This window comes from Thermobia domestica, chromosome 3 (assembly GCF_964235325.1).
Source record: "Thermobia domestica chromosome 3, izTheDome1.hap1.1, whole genome shotgun sequence".
Taxonomy (NCBI): domain Eukaryota; kingdom Metazoa; phylum Arthropoda; class Insecta; order Zygentoma; family Lepismatidae; genus Thermobia; species Thermobia domestica.
In genome coordinates this window covers 157,698,814-157,715,876 of record NC_137456.1, presented here as the reverse complement: position 1 = coordinate 157,715,876, position 17,063 = coordinate 157,698,814, and the positions used below count along the sequence as shown (strand labels likewise).

The 17,063-nt window shown below is 35.5% G+C and overlaps 1 protein-coding gene across 1 annotated transcript in view; it reads left to right on the top strand.

Annotated features, from left to right (window-relative positions):
• Window positions 1-736: 736 nt before the first annotated feature.
• Window positions 737-17,063, top strand: part of LOC145680829 (arylsulfatase B-like) — a 151,819-nt gene continuing 135,492 nt past the window's right edge. Inside the window, exon 1 of the mRNA XM_081751924.1 lies at window positions 737-908. The gene's annotated coding sequence lies outside the window, so the exon portion shown is untranslated. The remainder of the gene's footprint in view (window positions 909-17,063) is intronic.

Sequence of the window (17,063 nt, the reverse complement as noted above, 5' to 3'; positions counted from 1 at the left end):
AGTACTAACCATAGGACTAGATGTATGATTTTTGTCTTCGAATGATCATTTGCTGTGTTAAATGCTATCGAAAGAAAGTAATAAAGGTAATATAGAATGAACAATTACAAAAAAATAAAATAAAAGGAAATTTGGGGAATGGTATAATTATTGGAGTTGTTGGTTAATGCTTATGTTTCTGAACGTTTTTTTTTTCTGAATCGTCTGCAAATGTTTCCTTGAGGAAATTTTCTTTGTGTTTTGTTTGACGATGTTTTCAAGGAAACTTTGGTCCATTGCCCTATATCTTTCTTCTTCATCATCATCAACATCAGCATCAATGTGGATTGTTTTGCATTCTCGTGACTTTGAAAATCCCCCTTCCCCTTTCTCTCTTATGAGATCGCATTGCGGGTTGTCTGTCTACTTCTTTGTTCGGATGGACAACACTTTCTGAAGGTTTAGCCGATGATGTAAGCATGTGTATCAATGACCTATCAGAACAAGCCAAAGGGCGTTCGTATTAGTTAAGATTTACCTTTTTTTTCTGCAAATGTTTACATGTTATGTGTTTCCCCCTTCTTACATCACATGACATTTAGTATTGTGGGTGGGTGTGGGAGAGATGCAGAGAGGCATTCAAGTTCAAGGTCATTTTGCCATGAGGTATGAATTGTGTGGATGTGAGATGCATGTGTGTTTACGCGTGCAGCTCTCTTGGACAACGCGCGGCATTAGGTCAACTTCTTATGCGGTGTGTGTGTGTATGTGTGTGCGCGCTAAGCTTTTCTCCCTCGTTTTTTCTCACTTAGTGTTGTGAGAGGTCTTGGCCTGACCAGTGCTAGCAATCACCGAATCGACAGGAATACGGACGGATTCCTCTCTCTCTCTCTCCCTCGTTTACGTCAACCGGAAGACATACAGATCAGGTAAATTGAATATTAATTCATTAATATTGATAACGAAAATGAATTCTTTTTTGTTTCTCATTTGAACATTTATGTTGGATAGGTAATATTTTTTCTCTATATATTGTTCTTCCGTGTATACAAATCGGTAGCGCGCTAGCCTTTCTTGTCCGTGATCCCAGATTCGATTCCCGGCGGAGTAACTGTAATGATGTTGGCTCAGAATTGTAATGCAATCAAAGAGCTAATTAACATTACGAGGTAGTTATGTTCGGTTAAGAGCGCCAGAAAAAAAAAAAGTGGAATTAGAAAGCTATGCACTCACTGGCCATATATAATGCAATCTATCATAACGCTTCATAATCTACAGTGTCAGAAAGGATATCGTTTTGTGGCAGTATTTGAGATTTTGAACCTGTAGCGATTATAGTTTTAATTCTGCGTCAGATAATATCAGATACTAGTGGGTCCTATGGATGTCCATATAACCCACTCGATGTTCAGTAGTAGGTCATAAAGTGATATCATTACTGCTAAATGTGGATGTTATGAAGAACCTTTATTGGAATCCATTGATATGATCTGGAAGTACAATGAATACCTTTATTTTAGGTATATGTGGATGTCCTTCGAGTAAATTTCCAGCGTATGTCTTGACTACTTCTAAAATAGTAACGAAATCCAAAGCCACGAACTTAACCCGTTCTCAAATGCTGTTTGTAAGACGAAATTATTTTTCACATTAAAATTTACCTAAATGCAATTATCGGTTCTAACCAAACAAACATGTAGACCCTAATGTGTATTCTTCATTTTTAAGTGATTATGTTATGAAAAATAAACAATTTACCGTAAATAACAATATATATATTGCTAGAAGCAAATAAAAAAACTAACTAAACAAAATACAGTGGAGTCTCGTTAATTCGAACTTGGATAATTCGAAATATTGGATAATTCGAACAGAAGTCCATTCCCCTTGAAATCTGTATTGAAAACAATAGTAAAAAGTCGTGGATAAATTGAACTTTTGAACCTATGTTTTGGATAATTCGAAGTAAATACAGTTGAAACTTTTTAATGTTCGACAGATGTAAACAGAGAATTACAGTTTCAACGTGTTTTCAGTTACCCAGATGCAGCCATAGGGAAGAGTAATACAAAAGATAAATAGAAAATCTATGTAATGATAAACATGAAGATGAGTTGGGGAAGAAGTAAAGATAGAGAACGTGTGCCAATCTCATCTTGTTTCAGAATTGGTTGAAAATTCAAGATGAATTATTGACAAAGTCAACCAAATGATATTAATATCGTATTCCACGCAATACATGAAATTCAAGATTTATTGACCGTACAAAAACAATCAAATTTAAGCAAATGAGGTTTACGACTTCTTAAAAGTGAGAACAGAATATTCAAATTGTGTTTGGTGTTTAATTGTTTGGGCTATTCAATATATGTTGTAGTGTTGTACGTAAATATATTTTCCATTGTGCACGTAGTTTGAATTATGTGGAGTCAATGTCGTTTGTTAGTTTGCGGTATTCGATCACGCAAATAATAAGCTGCTTTAAAGGTATAGTCTACACCATATGTATATGTTTTTGATACACAGTACTTTGGTTTGTTCGTTATATATGTGAAAATGAATGTTGTTGTATAATTCGAATTTTGGATGATTCGAAGTTTTTTCGTGTCCCCTTGGACTTCGAATTAAAAATAGTCCACTGTAATATGAGAGCCAGAAACATACAAAAAGTAGTTTCTAACACAGTGCTCTGACAGGTGATGTTTAAACCAAACGGGCAATCGAGCAGTACTGGGCACGTGAAATTGTGAGTATGGACGTGAATGTGCGTTCGCACTCTGAGGTATTGTTTGTAAGTGGAGAGAAAAATTATAAAACTTGTTTGTAAACTGATTTGCTCGATCCACAGTAATCATAAAATAATAAAAAGAAAAAGAGTGAAATGTATTCAATAATTAAAACATGAACATACCTACGTATAAAACTACGGAATGATAATGCTTTTTAAAAAAATGTGTAAAAATATTTTTATAATATGTTCAGGATAACACTTACCATTACACGGTTTATGTTCTTGAGTATTTCATTCATCTTGGATGGAAGAGTGGACCGTTAGGACGGCATATATTTATTACTTAGGCCCTAGTCCATTTCCTTCTACACTTTCTATTTCGTATCATTAACTTGCTCATGCTAAACAGCTGCCTAATGTTTGTTTGTATATTTTGTTAACAAGTAAAATGGATAGATTGAACACGGAATTGTTCTCTGCTAAGTTCAATGCTCATTATTTTTGAATAATTTGCATACTCGTCATTTTGTATGGCTCATTCAAGTTTGCTGCTACTCTTTATAATACCATCCTCACGACTTACGAGACTCTATAAAGTACAAGAAGTAAATTGAAAACCTCAATTTAAAAAAAAAAGAAGAAGAAGAAAGAAGAACCTCAATTTGAGTTCATTTTTTTCGTACTCACAGTTCTTTTTATTCGTTAGCACCTGCGTTTCAAGGGTTATTCACTTGCATAATATTACATCAATTGCACTAAATCCTATCCAAAGTCTTATTTTAATGCAAAATAATTTGGCTAAATAGAATAGCATCCTGCACCCCAAGTGAAATGACTTATGTTATTCTATTTGGATTGCATTCTGACGGATCACATCGGTGCAATTGTTCTGCTATAACGCTTTATTAAGATCACATAAGTAAGACTTATAACAATTCAATTTTAGTACGTCCGTTAGTTCACATGATACTCTTGAACGAAAGCGAATTTTTAAATTTTGTTCTCTAGAGTGAATATGTCGTCGGAGTTCGTTAATAAAGTCAAACCGTTAACATATTAACGACTAACGGACATTTATGTCCATTCGTTAGTTCGAATAACTCGTGAACGAAAGTGAATTTCTCATTTTTTTTTTGGGGGGGGGGGATAGATGGCTAGAGTCGTTATCTCAGTCATATTCGTTAATGGAATGAATCTGTTAACATCTGTACAGGTAACGGTGTTCTTGAATAAAAGCGAAATTTTAAATTTTTTTTTTTTTCAGTAGTTAGCTCACTCTAAAAAAATACTTTTAATTAAGAAAAATAAAGAGGGTAAAGATTATTTTATTCATAATCAACAGAAATAAGTAAAAATTCTGTACATGTTAATGTGTGATTGCTTCGAACAACGAAGAATCTCTTGAAAGGATGTCATGTGTCCAGCAAAAAAAAAAAAAAAAAAAAAAAGCTGTAAGGAGGACACGTGCTTGGGTGCCCTTCCTCTTTTGCTACGGCACTGTATGATATCAAAGTGAAACCAGAGCTTACTAATGAATTTATCATGCTTATCGTTAGCCATGTACCATTTACGGAAGAAGCTGTTCACCGGCAGATTTTCACCCGCTTTGTGTTCGGCACAATTTTCGATCCACACAAATCTCTTCGATACAACAAATGACAACGATGATAATTTATCTGTTTGAAATCTTGCAGATACGTTTGAATGCAGATCGAAACGTAGATCCCTCGTAATTTCTTTGAATCTATTTTTGCCATTGTACTTCAGAAAATAGGTTGACCTCAGGTAACTGACCACATCAAATCCCAATCAAAGTGAGTAGCATTATAAGTGCCTCATGCATAAAGCAAACTAATGAAAGCACTTAATTTTTGGAGAGAAACAGACCAATAATTGCCTCTCATTCTACTCCGCGCTTCTGTTTCCGTACGTAACCTGATATGCCGCAACATAGATTAATCACAATAAACTTCAAGGTGTGCATACTTTATATTATCACAATTACGTTTTGCGAATGAAGAAGGTCCTGAAGATTCGAGTAAAACATTTTGATGTTGAAATTTGCCTGGTTTTCTACTAGCAAGATCGCTGACCCTGTAGATAGTACTTTTTATCTTTTTCAAGTATAATTTCACCGGGATCTAGAACGCGTGGACAATTATTCTGTTACGTTAATTTTTTTTTTTTTTTTTTTTTGTTTAGATGAATTACTCGTAGATGATGAGCAGAGACTGGGCTTCTGAACGTAATCTTCATCAGAAGAACTTTCGCATGACGAAATATCTCATGGAATACAAAGTTTTCATTTTAGATAATTTCAGCTTCATCTGATATCAAACCATCATTATCAAATTTATTGTTTTCATGTGTCTAGAAAACAGTTAATAATCGTTCGCGCGATTTTTTTTGTCCTCACTAATGTCACACGAAATCTTGTTCTTAAAAAAAAAATGATGATGATGATGAACGCTGAAATTGATGGGGTTCTAGCAAAAACACACAGCTTGCTTACTAACATGTTGTTGCATAACTTCCAGCAACAAAACAGTGAAATACCTCTTGCATTTCGTAAAACCCGAATTATATTGTTGAAGAAATAATATAATTTTTCAAACAGAAAATTACCTATATATTAAAATGCTACGTTTATATGTTTGTCTCCAAAGAAAAGATTATATGTTTGTCTTCAATCCTTTCAACAATGAGATCTCAAAAGCCACAAATGCTAGAAACGTGCCGTTTCTACTGGTCGATTCCAAATTTCGTGTAGATTGTCCAGTTTTAATTGAACATCTAAAAAAAACGTGGCCGTTATTTCTTTATTACATCATTTTAGAGTAGCCTACACTGGAAGTGTTGAAGTTTTAAAAAAGTAGAGCATGATATCCTATGTGTTATACAGAGTGGCCAAAAGTAGATATACAGTCCAGTATGTTTTATATTTGTAAGTCTGTACACCTACTTTTGAGCCACTCTGTACATTCCAACACAATAAAGTTATATATAGGTTTTGTATATCTCTCAGGTGTTTGTTTCATGGCCAAATGATAATGAAAAACGAAGGATAATTATTACTCCAGGCTAAGATGAATCTTTATTGTTCGGAATGTTTTGCCCAATGAACACCATATATAACTGTCATTATAGATAATTGTGTATATAATGTATTTGCTTATTACTAGGGCTCGGGAGTTGAAGACCTAAAAATTGCCTAAAAGGGATCTATAAAAAGACCTAAAACATCTAAAAGGACCTAAAACTGGAAAACAGGACTTAAAAATAAGACCCAATTTACTCAGAATTACATATTTTATGAATATAAAGCTCAAGAAATACAAGCTTCTTGTATACGAGGTGTGACACACACACACACACACACACATAAAAAAAAGAGACTAAATGTGTAGCTTGAAAAAAAGAGTGGAGATGGCATCAACTGTTTTGGTCACGTCATCCCACATACCTCCTCTATCCATGCTGCCAGTTTCGACTCAACTGATCACGCCAGTTGGGAGTACTGTGCCATTGAGTGAACACGTGCAACTATATTATGCCGGAAAAATATATAACGTAAAAACTGAACCGCGAATCAACTTGTGAAACTTAAGAAATCAGCCACGAAAACATTTCAAATGTTAACCGAGGCTTATGGAAATGAAAATTTGTTTCGTGCACGTACGTTTGAATGGCATAAGTGGTTTTGAGGGGGAAGGGACAGTACACGCATGTCAAAATCAAAATTCAGGGCAATATTAATGTCTTCTTCGACATTTATGGAATTGTAATGATTGAGTGGGTTCCCAGTGGTCAGGCTGTTAATCAACACTGCTACATTGAAGTACTAAAAAGACTTCGTAAAAAGAAAATAGGAAGAAAAGGCCACAGTTGTAGCATAATGGATGGCTGTTGCACCAAGACAATGGAGCCGCTCACACGCCCCTATTTGTCAAGCATTTTCTGACCAGCAAAAACATTACTGTGGTGGGGCATCCGCCTTATTCACCTGATTTGGCTTCATGCGATTTTTGCTTATTTCCCAAAGTTAAATCTTGCTTAAAGGGAACCCCTTTTACCTCAGTTAAAGAGGTTCAGGCAAAAACGGAGAATCTCCTGAAGGGCCTTCCAAAAACCTCGTTCCAGAACTGTTACCACCGAATGCGGAATTGCGTTACCAGCAATGGCATCACCGAATGCGGAAGTGTGTGAATGCTGAAAGGGGCTGCTTTGAAGGTGATAATGTCACAGAGAACTTATTCTGTAAGTACAAGGATTTATTGGACTAGTTTCGGTTATTTTTTTGTGTCACACCTCGTACAATATACAGTTGAAAGAAACTTTGTCAATGAAATGCTTTGCTTTGTAGTTCAATTTACATTTTTGTTGAATTATTTCTGTTGTCCAAGTTTAATCCTTACATTTTGAACACTTTTGGAGGACAACTAGAAGTCGGGCACTTTTGGAGAAGCCAGGACAGTACATTGGCCCGTTACACTCTGAAGTTATATTTGATCTGCGTATCAGTTAGCACCTAATAAAAAATATTTTAATATTTTATGCCTTAAATTGTAGGTAAAGAACAAAATTCGACAGCCGGACGTGAATTCGACAGCCGGACGTGAATTCGACAGCCTTGAGCAGCAAGACGTACGAAAATAAATTTTTATTTGGCCTTTTGCAGGAGCAGTTGAAGGCAAAATTTTCACCTGGGCAAAGAGATTTGCTTCTCCTTTCCTAGTCGTAATCTAAGGTTTACACATGCATTAGAAACTCCAACCGGAAATAGGATCAATCTTGCAAACGGTGAGAGATATTGAAAAAATAATCGAAAAAATCTCCCCTTTATGGTACCCCTTGCCGAGTTTTATGAAGACGTCTTTCACTTGTGTCTGTAAAGGGACACGTACAAATGTTGTGAGGAATGAAAAGGAGATTCATACTCATATGTGAATGATGCGGTGTAGAGAGCACAGGTTCAGCTAGTCTATATATTAACATGTTAGGTTTATATGTTTGACTCCAATTCTCCCGACAATGAGATCTCGAAAATCACGTGCTAGAAACGTGCCGTTTTCGCTGGTCGATTACAAATTTTGTGTAGATTGTCCAGTTATTCAAATTTTCAAAAACCGTGTCGTTATTGTTCTATTGAACATTTTAGGGACTGTTTTGGGCCCATAAGATTAACATTGTCGCAGACCGAAACTACGGTGTTAGGCAACCAGTAGTGAAGTTACATATGGCGGGTTGACGGACGTTGCAGGCGCTTTGCTTAAATCTGAATGGCAAAACCTATTGCATGCTGGCAACTTTAAAGGCCTCAAGAGACGCAATGAGGCGTACTCGGACGGATATGGATTTATGAGAAAAAAATATTTTCACTTGATATCGTGTTACCTCTACAAATTTACTACAAACTCACTCCAACATCTATACGTAGCAATTCACTTTCCTTGTTAGTCTCCTATCCTTTATATGTGTGAGTAAGGAGACATGCACAGTGGGAAGAAGATTCATGGTCATAACAGAACGATGTGCTGAATAGACAGCGCAGGTTCAACTAGTTCTTTTATAAAATGTCATGGCAAAATAATTTGAAAGCATACTAATTTGTTATAAATAGTAATAATAATACTAATAGTAGAGACATTCCACGTAAATATGAGAAAATTGTTTTAAATATATTTTGCTCATTATTTACATAACAATGAGTAGAAAGGTTCAAAGTTTACTATGCAAATCGATTTCTTGTTAAGAAGTTTTAGTTTTTGTCTTTTTGAGCGATTGAAGTTCCATGCTGCACGAAATCGGTCGAAGGGACTTGATTACTTTTGGTACCAATGTAATTATTCCATGTAACGCCCGTTACAATACAGATATGTTTTTTCTATACAACTTGTACACACTAGAAGTCAGAAGTCAGAAGTAGTCTATCTTTTGCAGAAGTAAAATTGAGCACATGGGCAATAGAACAAAGAAGTGAATATCATTATATTTCTAATTTAATAGGCAAAAACTGCGAAACGAGTGTTACATGTGAATTGTTAGCTTGGTTTGACAGTGATATTTTGTGCACTTTGGCTAGCTCTAAGGCTCTAAAGAGGAGATTTGAAGTTAGTAAAATTATAGAGGATCCTCTTCTGAAGACATGAATTATGGTAAAGTTGAACAGTGTGCGAATTAAGGAACATTGTACCAGGGGTGACGAAGTGTACTCCAGAGAAAATAACATCTAGGAGACATCGTGGGATGGGGGACTCTCTCTCATCCTCCCGTAAAGTCACACACTGAGGGTAGTGATTATAGCATAAAAGCGCAGTATTTCAGTGGAGTACTCATAACATACTAGAAGTCTACTTCGTCATCAGAAAACCAATACGCTGCTATTGGAAGTCTTCGATTGACAAATCATTAAGAGCTGCAGTGCGACAGATTTTCATCAAGAAACATAGGGATGGGCACGAGACAAGATTTGTGGCTGTCTCGACTCGAAAATGTGCTGTAAAAGTGATGTCTCGACTCGAAAAATGTATATTTCTCTATTGGAAGAGCCGTGTCTCGACTCGAATTTTGTCAGGAAAATCCTGTCCCGACTCGTCTCGTGCGCATCCCTAAAGAAACCAGAAAAACCCTATACTACAGCGACGTGTAAACAGACTCCCGAAGATGAAATACACTCTACGAATGAAGTTGTGATCAGTCCTTTGCGGAAAGAAGATGTTTGTGTTGGAATGTTTGTCTTGATGGCAATGAAAGATAAAAACAAAGACTGTCGTCAAGTTGGAATCTGTCAAGAACTTGTGAACGAAAATAGTGGCATTAGAGTTATGTTCTTAAAATATTGTGGCGGGAAGGAATTCGAACTACGTGAAAGTTTCGAAAGTATAATTCATTTTTAAGGCGTGATTGGTAAACTGCCAATCCCAATTATGAAAATTAAAGAACAATGTAAAGTTCCAGTTTATGAGTTTAGTTCCAGAGTTAATGCAACTGAAGCATAAGAAGAATTGATTTTTGTTGAACAGTGTATGAACAGACCTACATGTTTAATACTGAAACTTTCCACATTCTTCTGATTTATATGTTTATTATTTTGTGTTTTAATTTCCTACACTGTACTACATGTGTAACTATTTATCTATTAATATTGTAATATTTTGTTCTTTACATAATATGTTTATTAAAAGGGAAGTTGGTTTAAGTTCACTCACACTGTGTAACACCCGTTATAGCATTGAACAATTTTTAAAATAAAAGCCATTACACTTATGAAATACCTGTTTGCAATAATCACAGCATCATACTTTCAGGGAAGTGCAGCCATAATTGAAAACAAATTTTGAGCTGGACGTTCGCCGAGTTTGGCTTAACTTTACATGCATCTGAAAGTGTATGTCCAATTGCTGTAACGCCACATTTTTCATTATCACTGAGTTGTCGTACCTTGTATATGTAATGAATTTAGTGTTTACTAAAACATACAGTCAAACGGTGATGTTTCGAGGCAGTTTGATATACAGGGTATCTTGACCCAGTAAGTAGCCTACATCACTATAACAATTTCTATTCGTCCAAATGTAACACCCGTTACGATGGAATGGGTAATAATAATAATAATAATAATAATAATAATAATAATAATAATAATAATAATAATAATTATAATAATAATAATAATAATAATAATAATAATAATAATAATAATAATAATAATAATAATAATAATATAATCTTGGGGAAAATATAAACGACGGAACCTATTCACAGGAGGAATACATTAATCTTACTAGCGGGCAAATTGACGTGGTCTTTCTAGGTAAAGTATCGTATTGGTCAAAAACAATTGTCAGCATAGAGACTAAAACTATAAAGAAATTCATGAAAAGTCAATATCTATCTATCTATATAAAGAAGGAAGATACAGTTTGGTAATTACATTTGAGTAAAAATCTTTCTAGTGTTATAAAATCCCCACACATAAAGCATTTCCAATCCCCGTCCAAAAAAATCAGTATTATAATGTTGTACCTCCTGAAAAGACTACTCCGGTGGACTTGCGTTTTTCAATTCAGGTCTTCAGTTGTGATATACATTGAAATACGAAAGTAATTGAAATGGAAATTTCAGTTTTACGTCGCACTGTTTATACAGGTACCCTTTCAGGTAAAAAAGATACATAATTAATGAAAGTAAATGATTATGATATAATTGTTGGAATAAGAACGTGAAAAATACGAGAAAAATCCCTGGACACGATGTTGTTCATCACAAATTCTCATGGCTGAGGATCGAAGCACTGACACTTTGCACAAGAGGTGAGGGCTCTACCAGTGAACCACCTGTTCTCCTTAAAATGTAAATTGACAAATACAGTTTACATATAAAGAAAACTAGCCAGCTTTCTCCTGAAAGATTAAGATCGAAAAGGCTGGTGTCTCTATTGTGAGTGTTGTTGTAAAGCGGCTAACTGTTTGTAACGGTATATCTCACATTTAATTGATTGACAGCGCGTGGCTACTAATACCATTTTAAGTTTTACTGCTGACAAGGAAACTTCGTTAAGTTATATTTTTCACTTTAACATCGTACAGAAAGAACAAACAACGCGTTTGTAAACAAACACAGATCACTGTGGCACCAATTGAGTGGGATATTACATTATGTTAAACCGTACTACAATATACTACAACTTGTAAGAAAGTGTTCAGTTAAAATATTCATTACTCTTCAGTGCCTTAAGTCGAGTGTATTGCAGCATAAACATGTTTGTGTTCTATAACGTTGATGAATACGTAAACATAGACTGAAAATACCAAATGTTACTTTAAGTAAGGGCATATTACAAATAAAACTCAACGTGGTTTAAAGAAGGATTGAACTCACTGCTTTATGTTATTAAACATCTTTTACTTGTAAAAACATCGTAATTCCACTCCATCCCCATCCCTGCCTTAGCTTTGACTCCAGTGATATGGTATTTTGATAAAACTAAGGAATAAGAAAGTGAAATATGTTTAAGAATAATGAAATTTAATTTAATAAAGTGAATTTATACAGTTGCGGCATACAGTCGCTCCTTCATGCTTACAACAAGTGCAGAAAAGTGACCAGGGTTATTACGATACTAGCAACTACTTCCACAATATGAGTTTCTAGAACTATCTGTTATGTATCCTTCCACCTTTCTGCCTACTCATGCATCAAAAAACCACATATATGTCCTATTGGGATGAGATCAGAAGACCATGGAGCAGTGCCGTGGCGTGGAAAATCAGCGCCCGGGGCGAGAGTATATGACGGCGCCCCAAAACATATATTCCAAATATTTTCCCCCTTTTTCTCCTGAATTTTGCGCTTTTTTACTTCGATGTCACCTCCCGGGGGTACTTTACTGCCATGGAGGCCAGTCAATAGAGATAAGTAAAGATCTAAAGAGGAACTTTTTTTTTTATGATGATGTATTTCATTTGTTCTTTAATAAGTAAAAAATTACAGCTCGCTCCAAACTAAAATTCTCAATCAGATTCTTTCCTTCCAAAAGTTAATTTTTAGAAAAAAGAAAACGTAGAACAAAACAATTAGACTATTTATTTTATCAGATGTAATTCATCATAACTGGAAAGCGTGTCTGTCTTCGTGGCGTAAATGGTTAATACGTGGGTCTAAATAATTAGATGGTTGAGGGTTCGATTATGTTGTAAGTTTGCGTTTCTTTTCTTGTTTCTAATTTAAACAAAGCATGCTTCTATTTCCCACTTCATCCTACTAATAGCTGTAGGCAACAAAATCTCCAAATAACAATTTACAGCAGTAAATCTTGGTTCAGTTAGATTTTGGTGTTGTGTTGCCACATCGACAAGCACAGATAAAAGAGCGTTATTATGACCTAGCTCATTTCTTCGTTTTGAATCGAAATTGGAACGGTTTTGCTTTTCATTTGGTGTTTTAAGGAAATATCTCTCATAAGGAGAGGAGCCGGTCTGGAATTTTAGTTTAGAATTATTCACCATATGGAGGTGGTGTAACTTCTCAAGGCTGTAACGTTCCGCGTACGTGAGATTCGGGCCTATACTTTCTCTTATTATCATTATTTCTTTCTTTTCTTTTTCTTTCTTTCTTTCTTTCTTTTCTTTTCTTTTTCTTTTTTTTTTTTTTTTTTTGCTAAAATAACCGCGATTATGGATATCGGTTAAAATATATATGAAAACTAATATTGTCTGCCTGGTAATGGATAATAATGTACTGTGTATTTGCCTCGAGTCTGTAAGTAATTTGAATTTCACTTAAAATTAACTGTATGTACCTCTGTGAAATATGATATCCCTGCGATGTTTACAAAAATTTTGAAATTCAGTTTGAGAAACTATCACCATTTCTTATGGACTTTCAAGTTGTGCAAGACACTTTTCGATCTGTCTACTAGTTCATACAAAGTGTTCCCTTAAATTTGGGGGGATAATCCTATATTGTAACTCGTTTTCATATCACATTTAATGCGCCTGGTCTCAGGTTTGATTGCCGGTGAGGCCGAATGGTTTGAAAAGAACGTTAAACTGTAGACCCTGTCTATATATAGCCTCAGAGAGAGAGAGAAAAAAAAGGAAAAATCTCTCGTATCGTATGCCAAAGTTTGGAGCTATCGATTTGAAATGTTTTGAGAGTTCCACACCAGAATAGACTAAATTAAACATACCCATATCCTGATCATACAAACTTAATTTTCATCGTCATAATTCTATCATCAACAACAATAGTATGTCATCTTACTTTAAGGTAAAATATTACAACGTTAAGCATTGCCATTCAAGCACCGCAAAAATTATAAATACTAGAAAAAGTTCTTTCTGTAGTTTCGAACTACTAGTCTTTGGATTGGTAGTCTGCTACCTTAATCATCTGACCATTACTACTTTTGAATATTTTGTCATTGACTTCTTTAGAGGTAATTCCAATATATGCCACTACTTTTAATTTCCTATGACGATTTTCTTTGTTTCATATTACTGTTTTCGTGTTTCTTTTATGTTATTGACACGTATCTCTACTATGCATAATTTGTACCTACAACTTCTGACCCTCTTAAACAAGGTTGCCAACCATCTCGATTCTGTTGGGACTGTACCGATTTCTGACATTTGTCCCGCGTCGAGACGCATATTGTCTCAATTTGTCGATTTTCAAGTTAATTAATATTTTACTGGGTATTTTTACAAAGGAATAACTTATTATTTTAAACGCCCAGTTTTTTGTGTAAAATAAATTTAACAAATTTGTGTTTTAATTTGACTCGTGAAAAATAGTAAGCAGCTCGTTTTTAATTAATAGTTATACCCTAAGTGTTTTGAGTTGATAATACAGCTGATTATGATGATAGTATATTCCATGCATGTTTTTGACACCTCTACATAAAAGCGACTGCTACTGCAGTGGCAGTAACATTAGTGCTCACTTTAGCGGGTGGCCGTCACGCTAACTAACTCATTTTTGTGATAACAACCAAACATTCTGCATAGTTTTCTTTTTAAACGTTGTTTATGTAAAATAAATTGCAGTTGTTTTGATTTGAATTTGTTGTATATATTGCTTATGCATAGTGAGAACAGTGGGTGGGAAAAAAAATAAGATGCTGCATTCGTTCAGGTTCGTGTTATTCAGCTGATTATTTACATTGTTGGCAATCCTGCTCTTAAACGTGTGGTTTAGACTGCCTCTTCTTACCAAACTACAGATTTGACTTATTTAATTCTCATATTCTCCACACCAGTCGGTGCAGTGATACCAGATTCACAAACAGCTGTGCATTTACTTGCTAGATGGATAGTACCATCGAATAGCTATTTTAAAAATAAATTCAATGTACTAGTGCTCTTGAGTTAATTTATTCTGTAATGGTAGAATTGCAAGAACATTTAAAATAAAAGAAACATTTCAATTTAACATCCCACAATTATACCATTTTTAGGCTAAGGGAGACGATAATTAAGGCAAATGAATGATGACGAAAGAATCGGTAGAATGATAATGTGGAAAGAAACGGAGCACCTCGAGAAAGCCCATGGACACGGTGTTCTTCATCACAAACTTACTTAGCGTGATCCCGGGTTCGATTTCCAGTGGGGGTACGGTTGAATGACCAAAGTGGTTCTATAATCACTATAATCAGTACGTCCACGTCTCCTTTAGCCTAGCAGGCATAATCGTGGGATGTTAAACTAAATCAAACCAAAAACCAAACAAACTTACTTAGCTGGGGATGGAACCATGGGACCCCATGCACTAGAGGTAAGTCTCCGTAACCCGAATTTGTAAAAAAAAAAAAAAAAAAATAAGATGGTAAACACCAACAAGTTTATTTGGTTTATGTTACTTTTATGTTATGTTATTTAACTGAAATGAATCCTAGCGTGGAGGCCTATAATGTATCGGAAACTGTTTGTCTTTTATCTCTCTAAATTAGTTTGTTCTTTTTTGTGGCACGTACTGCTATATTACGTGGAGAGGAAATTTGGGCGCCTCTTTTTACATAAGCTTTAAGAGTGTAACTTGTAATATTGTAAAAGACTCATGAAAATTTCGTATGAAGTAATATATTCTTTGAAGCAAAAACATGGGCATCACGCAAAAGCGATTGAAAAAAGAATGCAGACCATAGAAATGTGCGTGTGGACAAAGAAAAAAAAAGAAGAGAATTAGCTAGCTCGAAAGGAAAACAATTAAAGGAAGTGTTAGAAATAGCAGGGTAGAAAAAAAAAAACAATTTTAGATATTATTAAGAAGAGGAAAGGAAAATGGTATGAACATAAGTTGAGAAACAACTATATCATGAAGAACGTTATAGAAAGTACGTTTTCTTTGAAACTCCACTCGACTCGAAACAGACATCTTTGAGCTCGACTCGAGAACTCGGCTCGAAAAATTTTCTACAACTCGACTTGAATTCAGGTCGAGTTTCAAGTTGAGTCGAGCCTTAACGAGCCAAATCCTGTGTGTAGTTTCAAGTACTCTCTTCAAGTATCCTGCATAGACAATATAATTATCAATGATACCACCACCACTACTACTACTACTACTACTACTACTACTACTTATTATTATTATTATTATTATTATTATTATTATTATTATTATTATTATTATTATTATTATTATTATTATTATTATTATAACAGCGTGTATAGCCATGAAAGAGAGGCGGCTATACTAAAACCTAGTTATTAAAATCTAGTTGACTGCCCATCTCGGTCGTCGAGAAGTCTTCAGGAGGCAAGGACATCGTTCACGATGTTCTGGGTTTCGGAGAAGCAGGTATTCGCACTCGAGCCAAAAATTGTTAAAAGTTATAGGGCAACAACCAAACATGTTCAAACTGCTCGGTCCAGGTTTAAGGTTGTCAGCGGCTCGGCTCACAGCTCATTCCCTATCGATCCCAACGGAGAAGTGAGCCTAGACAACAGCTCACATAACGGAGCCAGCTCGAGCCGATGGCTAACCTGAACCGAGTCGGTGGTTCATATCAACCGAGTCGGTTCGAGCCATCGGTTCAATCGAGCCGAGTCGATTCTCATCCCAACCGAGCCGACTCGAGCTGTTCGCTCAGTTGAACCGAGCCTTGCCGGTTGACATCACTACCCGGGCTGGGTTTTCGGCTTGGGCTCAAAAATTCGAGAGCGCAAGTCTTAGCCTTGATGGTAAGAACTACAGTATGTACTTATATTGGTACTACATTTGAATCTGTCTCGTTATAAAAATCTATTGTCTCGTTATCTAGGAGACACGAGATGCGAGCAATGTCTCCTGTCCTGAGAAACACTAAAAGTATTCCACATTACTGCTTACATTTCTCATGGCCTTCACCTTCCAGTCTAATCAGGCCATGATATCTAAATGAGTTAAAACGAGCTGAACGAGCGAGCCATTTATCAAACTCGACTCGACTCGAAACTCGACCTCAAAAACAGCGACTCTGCTCGGAACTCTACTAGAAAATATTATCTTCGACCCTACTCGAAACTCGAGTTCAACTCGAGTCGAGTTTTAGCTCGACTCGTGTCCATCCCTAAGTGCGGTAGCAGAAAAAAAGAGGATGTTTGCGAAAGAGACTACAATTGATAAGTCCGTACGTGAAGACGAGAAGGCAACCAACATACCAGGAATCGAACCTACGATCATGAGCGCAGAAACAGCGCGTTACACATTCGAGTACGAAAGGAGATTTTAAGATGAAAGAATATATATATATTTGAAACTATTTTTGAGACACTTAAATTGTGCTAAGCGTATAGATGATCAGTTGTTAGCAGGGATGGCTTTAGAATTTTAATTTTGGGTAGGCCCACTCCCTCGCGTATGGATACAT